The sequence below is a fragment of the Corvus brachyrhynchos genome, unplaced genomic scaffold (assembly GCF_000691975.1).
Source record: "Corvus brachyrhynchos isolate BGI_N302 unplaced genomic scaffold, ASM69197v1 scaffold114, whole genome shotgun sequence".
NCBI lineage: Eukaryota > Metazoa > Chordata > Aves > Passeriformes > Corvidae > Corvus > Corvus brachyrhynchos.
This window is the reverse complement of record NW_008238337.1, coordinates 7005048-7013063: the sequence shown is the minus strand read 5'-3', so window position 1 is coordinate 7013063 and position 8016 is coordinate 7005048. Positions and strand designations below refer to the sequence as shown.

The following is an 8016-nucleotide window of genomic DNA, read 5'->3' as shown; positions in this document are numbered from 1 at the left end:
CGCGCGCTCCGCCTCGCCCCGGCGGGTACACGGCGGCGGAACTGCTGCAGCTGAGCCTGGCAGTTGCTCCCCTATCGAGGGGTGAGAGCTGCTGGATTTCCTTGCAGGAGCCACAGGAGCAGCAGGGAGCATGTTCAGCTGCACACAGGAGGTAAGACAGGGTTCTAAAGGGCACGATGGGAAGGGTAAGGCAACGCTCAAGTGATCAGTGCTGCCAGTAGCAATGAGCCAATACTGCTGTGCAACTTAACCCAGCATTAAAACATACTCGACCTCCGAAGAACTGCCTTTCCCACTGAGGATCTCACTTTCTCTTCCAGTGTCTGTCTGCTCCGCTCCCTGCTGCCAATCATCACCTCCAGCCACTTCTCTCAAAGCAATCTGCTCAGCAAGCAGCAGGCAAAGGGGGACGCAGAAGGGCAACTGACTTGCCCCAGTAAGCCCCAGGTGACCTCTGAATGATATCAGCCCTGGCCTGAGCCAGAGTTCACATCTCCCAGGTGCCACCACTTCACAGTCAGGCCAGTCTGCACCAGCAAATTGTATTACAATGGCCCTCATGGGAACAAATGTACTCGCCGTGCTTGACTTGACTGGCAGACTCCCACCACAGACGAAGAGGGGGAGGCAGTCAACTTTGCTCATTTATTAGATCCACCCTGCTAGGTCAGCCTCTTTGTTGTTCACAGAGCCAACAACTGCAAACTCGGAGATGGGGCAGCAGCTGCCCATCCAGGAAGCTCAGCATGTTTCACCCACACCGTTCCAGCCCTCTGCTCAGAAATGGGCACTCGCTGCCAGCTCTCCACCCGACAAAGCTCAAGCTCCGTCTCTCAAAAACCTTGTTCTTCATGAACTGAGGAGAGATGGAGGAGAAACGTCACACAAAAAGGTGGGGAGGGATCCAGTATAACCCAGAAAGAGTTGAAAATTATTTAGAGAGCACTTGGCTCTTTTCTCCTACCTCTTCATCATTAGCACTGGAAGCAACACAGCTGTCTAATGGCAACTTCAGACACCCATGGGCCAGCAAAGCGACATTTTCCACACTTAAATAACACTGAGCTGATTTAATTACTGCACTTAATAGTAACAAAAGATGTCTCAATTTAATCTTCAAATGGCCCTCCAAGATCAAAACACAGCTGGCTGGATAACAAGATGGCCTAGGCCAGCAAACAAGTAGGTCCAATTTGTTCAAGAGCCGCATCCACTCCTCGGTATGAAAGGCCAAGGAACACTTGTGCGTCGAACAAATCAAAGGAAGCAGCGCTCCTATCGCCCCCTCCCTCCCCACCCGACTTTTGTTACAGAGAGGAAAAATAAAAAGGCAGCTGATTCATGGGTAAAGAAATGCAACACGATAAAAGAACAAATGATGATGTTTGGGAGAGAAAGAAAAGAAGAACGAACCAAGATTTAACAGGTTTTGCTTTTATAATCCTTTAAGATGATTAGGAATGAATGAATCAGATTAAAATCACATGGAGGCAAAGGAAGGTGTCTTCTGTTTTTCTTTCCATACTGGACAGAAGGAGATGGCTCATTAAGGAAAGCCCTCAAGACACAGCTACAGTGAGGAAAAACCAAGCTTCATTTTTGGACAAGAAAAGTTGGGAAAAATTAACCATTTACTTCTAATGATCTCTAATTGTCCATACTGGGCTGTGATTGTTACTTTTTGCAAACTATTCTAAGAAATGCCCCTCTCTTGAGCAGCTTTCAACGCATACTCCTGCTAACACAATGGCCAGGCCTCTCCAGGCACCTTCAAGAAATTTTCAAGCTTTTGCATGTTCCGTTGCAGCTAAACATGGGAAAGTTACAGCCAGTCTTTCAGCCACTGCCATACTTCTGCAGTCACGAGTGGCAGGGAAGCCAAAATAAGCTTTTGTGATGGATCTGGGATGTAGCTTTCCAACTCCTCCTTCTAACTACTTATAGTAACATGAGTGACACACACCTCACATTTTTGACCTGATTTCTACTAACATTAATTAAAACCAAGTTTGCCATGAACCAGGTTGTTGAGCTTGTGGGGTTACTCTGGATGAACAACAACAGTCGGTGGGATATTGTTGCTGAAAGCTCAGCAAGTTTTTTCCAGTAATTTTTCCTTAACCTTTTCTTTTGATGGAGAACTAGGATGAGGTAACTAAAGTGTGCCAACCTTCTTGGAGCCCTGGATCATGTTTCTGGGGAATATGGTTTCTTTGGGTTTTGTTTTTCATTAAATGTAGAGCTTATTCCATCAACAGCAGTTCTTAAGCAACAGATGATGTCATTGGCCACTGTACCATGAATGGGGAAGACTGAGGACATGGGGTAATTCACTCCCACTCTGGTAACTCCCCCCTCCTCTCCCTGGACAGTGATGTGACAGAGGAAGATAATGTTGTCCACGTTCACAACAACCAGAGCCAGACAAATCAGTGGTTTGCCAAATACCCTGGGAGGGATGAGACATCTGACCAGAATCACTGAAGTGGGAGGGGCTGAGAGAGGTCCTGTGGCTCTGTCTCCTCCTCAACAGGGCTAAATTCTATGTTCAAGTGGGTTTCAAAGGGCCCTGGTTATCTGAGTCTGCATGCAAATTTCAGACTAATTCCCTCATTGTTTGTTTAAGTACCTTTCTTTCCCAGTGACCTTGACCCTGGATAGACCTGTATTTTCAAAACCCCATTATTTTGCAATAAACTGCTGAAGAAATACTCATTGCTTCAATTTACAACCTCTCTACTAATCTGTGTTCAAGCTCAGGGACCGAACCCTTCGTACTTCAAACTAGCTGGGTTCAGACATCTGAATGGCAAGTACAAATAACATTTTTCATCTCTCTGCCCAATTGGTTTCATTTAAGCACGACTGAACCTCATCTTAAAGCCACTTTCCCAATCAGTTTAAGTTCTAGATCAGTAACAAGAGATCTCGAGGAGGCACTCGCTGCTGAAGCTCGAGCAAGTGCATGTTTCCAGTTTGCATGTTTGTTTAAGTAAGTGACAAAGATGGAGGGACCAAAAGCAATTCCCTTAACTAGAATTCACAAGTGCAACCAAGTAGAAAATCTCCCGCCTGCCTGTGAGGAGGGAGTCAGACTTTCTCAAAAGCTGAAAGACAGCTCTGCTCAATGCCCGGCAGTGCGTACAAAGCGCCAAGTGTGGAATCCTGACCCCGCTGAAGTCAGCGGCAAAATTCCCATAGATTTCCTCAGGGCCAGGATGTTCAGACCTGTTCAGACAATTCATAAACTACCATTTCAAGGGCACACCTTTGCATGAGATTCCCAAGGGCCTTTTGAGTTTTGACTTAAATGCCTGGATTATTGTTACAATTCCAGTTATGGGTTCTTTGTTCGCAGGGAGTTAAGCAATACAAAGAACACAGGGAGAGAACAATGAAGGTATTACCATGCATGATTTGTCTTTAAAAAAATTCTTTTTCTTTTCATGAAGTTATAGATCCAATTTCAGTCTTTATTATCACTTTGCCATGTGAGAAAGTAGTTCTTAATTTTAATAAAGCAAGGGAGCTTCATATTTCAACAAGAGCTCAAATGCTTCCTGCAATACAGGAGGTGGAAAGCTCTTTCGCTAACAGTTACCGCAGGCCAGATTCAGGGAGGGAAAGGGAAATAATCTGCCCACACCAAGTAAATAAACCCTGTCTAGGATATACCTAACAGTGGGCAGGAGCCCAAAGACATCTTGTCCAATGAGATCATTTCTGCCCCCTCCATTTTAAGGGAAATTAAGAGCTTGCTCTGCCAAGCACATATTAACATTTCACTTATCGCTAAACTCAGGGTCCAAGCAAGTACATATTCTACTGCAGTCTGTGGTGCACGACTGGACTGATAAAAATCTTTCCACCATGTTAACCCATCTGGAGAAAGAACCATATATGAAGCTTTCACTAAGATTACTAGATAATTATCTTCCTCAAATCTACTTTGCCCTTAAAAAGGAGTCTGCGGTATATCTAAGGAGGTTCTCATCAAAACGTCATTGTATTCTATTTTATGTGAAGAATGACAAGTTTAACCCAATCCACAAAAGTAAGTGCCCCAATTCATACAGGCTTGTGTAGTTTACCTCTGAAAAAATGCTACTAGTGGCCCACCATCCCAGTGCATGCTACTATAGCAATTTTAAGTCAGAAATCCTAGCTGGGTTTGGCCAGCCAAACCTTCAGAGCTACTCCAGTTTGAAATGTACTATGGAAATTTCTTTTCCCCCAGACATGACCAATAGCCCTATTATTTTACAGCCTTTCCCATCAAACCCTGTTTACATTAGCGCTGCAGCCATAATACCAAAATCCATCTTTAAATATGGTCCTCACTGGTAAAAAGTAAACATAGTTTTGCAAAATTGTGTTTTAATATTGTTCCATCTCTGTTCTGGCAGAGGAAACGAAGCCAGTTGTAACCTCAGTACCATGAATTTGGTTTAAACACAGTCTATGCTGGAAGTGAAATAAAAATTTGATGCAACATAAATTAGATGATCTGTGACCCAACTTGGGCTGTGACCAAAAGACCTGACTTGGGCTGCAGCTGCACGCTCATCCAAACAAACAGGACTGCGGACAGTGCCAATACTCTCATTTTCCACTTGAAAACCTCGAGATGCACAGCCAGGTGAGGTGTCTTGCCCATCAAGGGCACGCTGGAGAGAAGCACACAGCACGGGTGGGTCACCTGGCCACTGGGACATGCCACCTGGGTGCTTTACATACTGCATGAGTACAGAAGGGCAATATGTTATTTGTTGCATGTGTTATACATTGTTATTAATTCCACACTCTGAATCTCAGTGCAAGGGCAAAAAAAAAATAACCCTAAAAATCTGAGAGTCATGTATGGAACACATTGCTACTGAGAGAGGACTAATAAGAAAGTCAGTAAGACACCTCCTAACAAACGTCAAGCTAGAGCGAGAAATGGAGAAAACAAAGCAGTAGCAGCAATGAGCATTTTTATCTCTTTCAATTCTCTTGCATACAACTCCCAGCAAAGGGATTTAGCTGTGATAAAAAGGGCTGCAGGATACCGAAGCGAGATACGGGTTTACAATTATTTTCAGGTAGCTGAGTACGAAATCCCTGCCCCCTTTTCTCCTGGGGTCATTCATCTTCCCTAGGTGATGGAGAGCCACTCTCCCAGCGGGTGGTCCTGCTCTCACAGACCTTAATCCTTAATTGCCACAAATCATTTCCAACCTTGATGCTCAGGCTGCTGCTACCCCGTCTCCCTTTCCAGCCCTTTCTCCTCACAGTGACTGCAGCCCAGGATCCTCTCACGTTACTAAATCCATCTCTGGATGCAGCACCCAGGAAAAGCAAAGTGCCTGCTCCAGACACTGCTGGCTGTGGCCAGTGCTGTGAGTTGACCTTACACAAGAAAAAATTCAGCTCTGCGTCTCTGTGCACGTGTGCACTCACACATGCCTTCTATTTTATTTTATTTTTTTGTTCAACTGGAATTAATCAGGAATGATAAAGAGTTTGTTTCCTGAAAGCAGCAGTGGCGGGATGAAATATGCCTCTTAAGCTTATCAGCTTCAGTGCCACTGAAGAGAAAGCTGGCTTCTAAGCCCAGGGATAATGGGCTGTCCTTTCAGGAAGGTATCAGAGGTCTCAGGAGAGGGAGACAGCACAATGGTGTGACCTTCAGCTAATAAAGCCCACCATAGAGTCCAAAGAAGCTTGGGGAATATTGACAAAAGTTCATATTTACAACAGCCTGGACCCTTTCCAGATACCATTACCAGTCTAGAGAGCTGCAGCCTCTCCACGTACACTCACACAGGCTTTTATTCTGCCTCCTCCTTTCTTTCTTTGTTCCCATGCTGGCAAAAAAAAAAAATTAGTCAGAAAACAGCAATTCTTCTGCTAACAAGGCTCTACCAGCATCTTTCTTAAAGAAGAGTTATTTAAAATTTCAATTTCAACCTCAGCCCTATCCTCTACTTGAAGGAGACTCAAGGCCTCTTGCAAGGATTCTTGGTGCGTCATCGTGCTCATCAGGAAGAAAGCATATGTGTTTTTGTGGAAAATCTGCTGGTTTATTTATAATTCTTTAAACATAAAGGCAGCCAACATATTGTAAAATGAGAATGTTGTTGGGTTTTTCTTCAAATAGGCACTGGCAATCAGTGCAGCCCGTCAGAAATACACACCCAAAGCATTTTCAGGCAGAAACCGATCCCCCCCCAGTCTGCGTTGTGGTTGGCAAAATGACGTTTAGCCCATAACTAGAGTGGCACAGGCATGACTGGAATACAAATAACAATAATATTTTAAAAATTGTTCATACAGTGAAAAAAGCCAATTTCAAAACATTAAAACTGTTTGAAGCTGGAGTTTCATTTTTCTGCGTCCTAAAATAGTTCCAAAACAAATATATAAAAATAAAGGTTTGGAGGAAATCTGTTTTCAAGGGTAATTTCACTGAAATCAATATTAAATCTCAAAACATTTAATGGAAATAATATCTTCAGTGACAGAACAATTTTGACCGCACTTTCCAGTCCAGCTATGTCATTTCTATTTATCTGCTTCATCATTCATCCTTGCCATTCTGAAACTAATCCTTTTTGGGGCTCAAAAGGGATCCAAAACCTGGAATAGGTTAGAACTTATCCCAATGACATCTTCTAAAACATGCCTCTGTATCATGGTGGTCTCGTTTACCATGCCAGCATTTGACAGGCAGGAAGAAGGCTGAACAAACCTCTATGAAGACCACATATTTCTCACTTTTTCAGCTTTTCTTTCCAGTGAAGAACACGCTTCCATCAAGTGCTACAGTTACATCAGCTACACAGGCTAACAAGCAGTTTTCCAATTTCCTAGAGTTTTGGCCCAAGCAGGCATTTTATCCTTTCTCCTTAATCCCATCCAGCCACATTCGCTATCAGGAGAGTTCAGGTGATTGATTGCAGCCTGTCTGAATCCAAAGTAGTCAAATTAGCTATTAATGTTGTGCTTAATGTGCTCACACAAACAAGGTCATTGGTTGCATCGAGACTAATAGAAGATGACACACACTGGGACTGCACAGCCCAGGGGACAGCAAACAGGATGAAAAAGTCTTCGGTTTATGGCCACTACTTCAAAATCAAGCCTGATGCTACAGACATCCTCTCCGTGCTCAGCAGCCTGGCTGGGATCCACTCACAGCACAAACCCAGGGGAGGAACACTCGGTCCTCCATCCCCTCAAACAGAAGTGTTACTGGCTCAACTGCAGCCACATTTTGATCCCTGTCAAGATTAACCATCCTTCGTCCTTGCCCCCAAACATTGCTCTAAATTACATTCATCCTCCCTCCTGAGGTGAGCTAACAAAACCAGTCAGCAGCAGCGCTGAGCTCAGGAAGTGGTGAAACATACCCGACGAAAAATATAAAGAGTTAATAGTGCCATCAAAAAGAGGAAGCCAAGTTCACCTTGGAAAAATACCAACTAACCCATCTGTGGGGAAATACTCCGCAGGACAAGTCAGAAAAGTGAAAAGTATTGGGTTCCTCCAGCAGGAACTTGGAGCTCTGCTTGGAATGCTGGAGCCCAGTAGGGCAAAACACCCATTACCAGCCCACCTGAGGGCATGGGGACATAGAGAAGACTGCTCAAGCAAAGTAAAACACCATTTTCTATGAATAAGAGAAGGTGCTACACATGATAACACGAAACACTTGGAATCAGTTTCAATTTCTCTACACACTATTTCAAGGATGAGAGGTGACATCTCCTGGCTGCCACCAGGGCCCTTGCTAAGGGCTTTTCATTGCCTAAACCTTTACACCAGCACTCTTTTATTAACAATAACAGTGAGCTCCTATTGAGAAGCTCCAGAAACAACTGTGTCTGGTAGTAATTTAATACCTGTTTTCCATGGCAGAACCCCCTGGCTCTCAGGAAACCATGGGATATTAAGTGTATCCCAGAGAAACAAGCAGATCCAGGACACGTCTTCTGCTGCAGTGGATGGGCAACTGCTCTGAACCGCCGCCCT

General features: G+C 44.2%; 1 protein-coding gene and 1 long non-coding RNA gene across 17 annotated transcripts in view; one reads left to right on the top strand and one right to left on the bottom strand.

The window, feature by feature from the left end:
• FBRSL1 (fibrosin like 1) overlaps window positions 1-8016 on the bottom strand; it is a 374043-nt gene that overhangs the window by 84418 nt on the left and 281609 nt on the right. The window lies entirely within an intron of this gene.
• Window positions 41-2019, top strand: LOC108446874. The gene is made up of 2 exons (XR_001862216.1): window positions 41-151; window positions 321-2019. It is a non-coding gene; the product is annotated as an uncharacterized LOC108446874 (long non-coding RNA).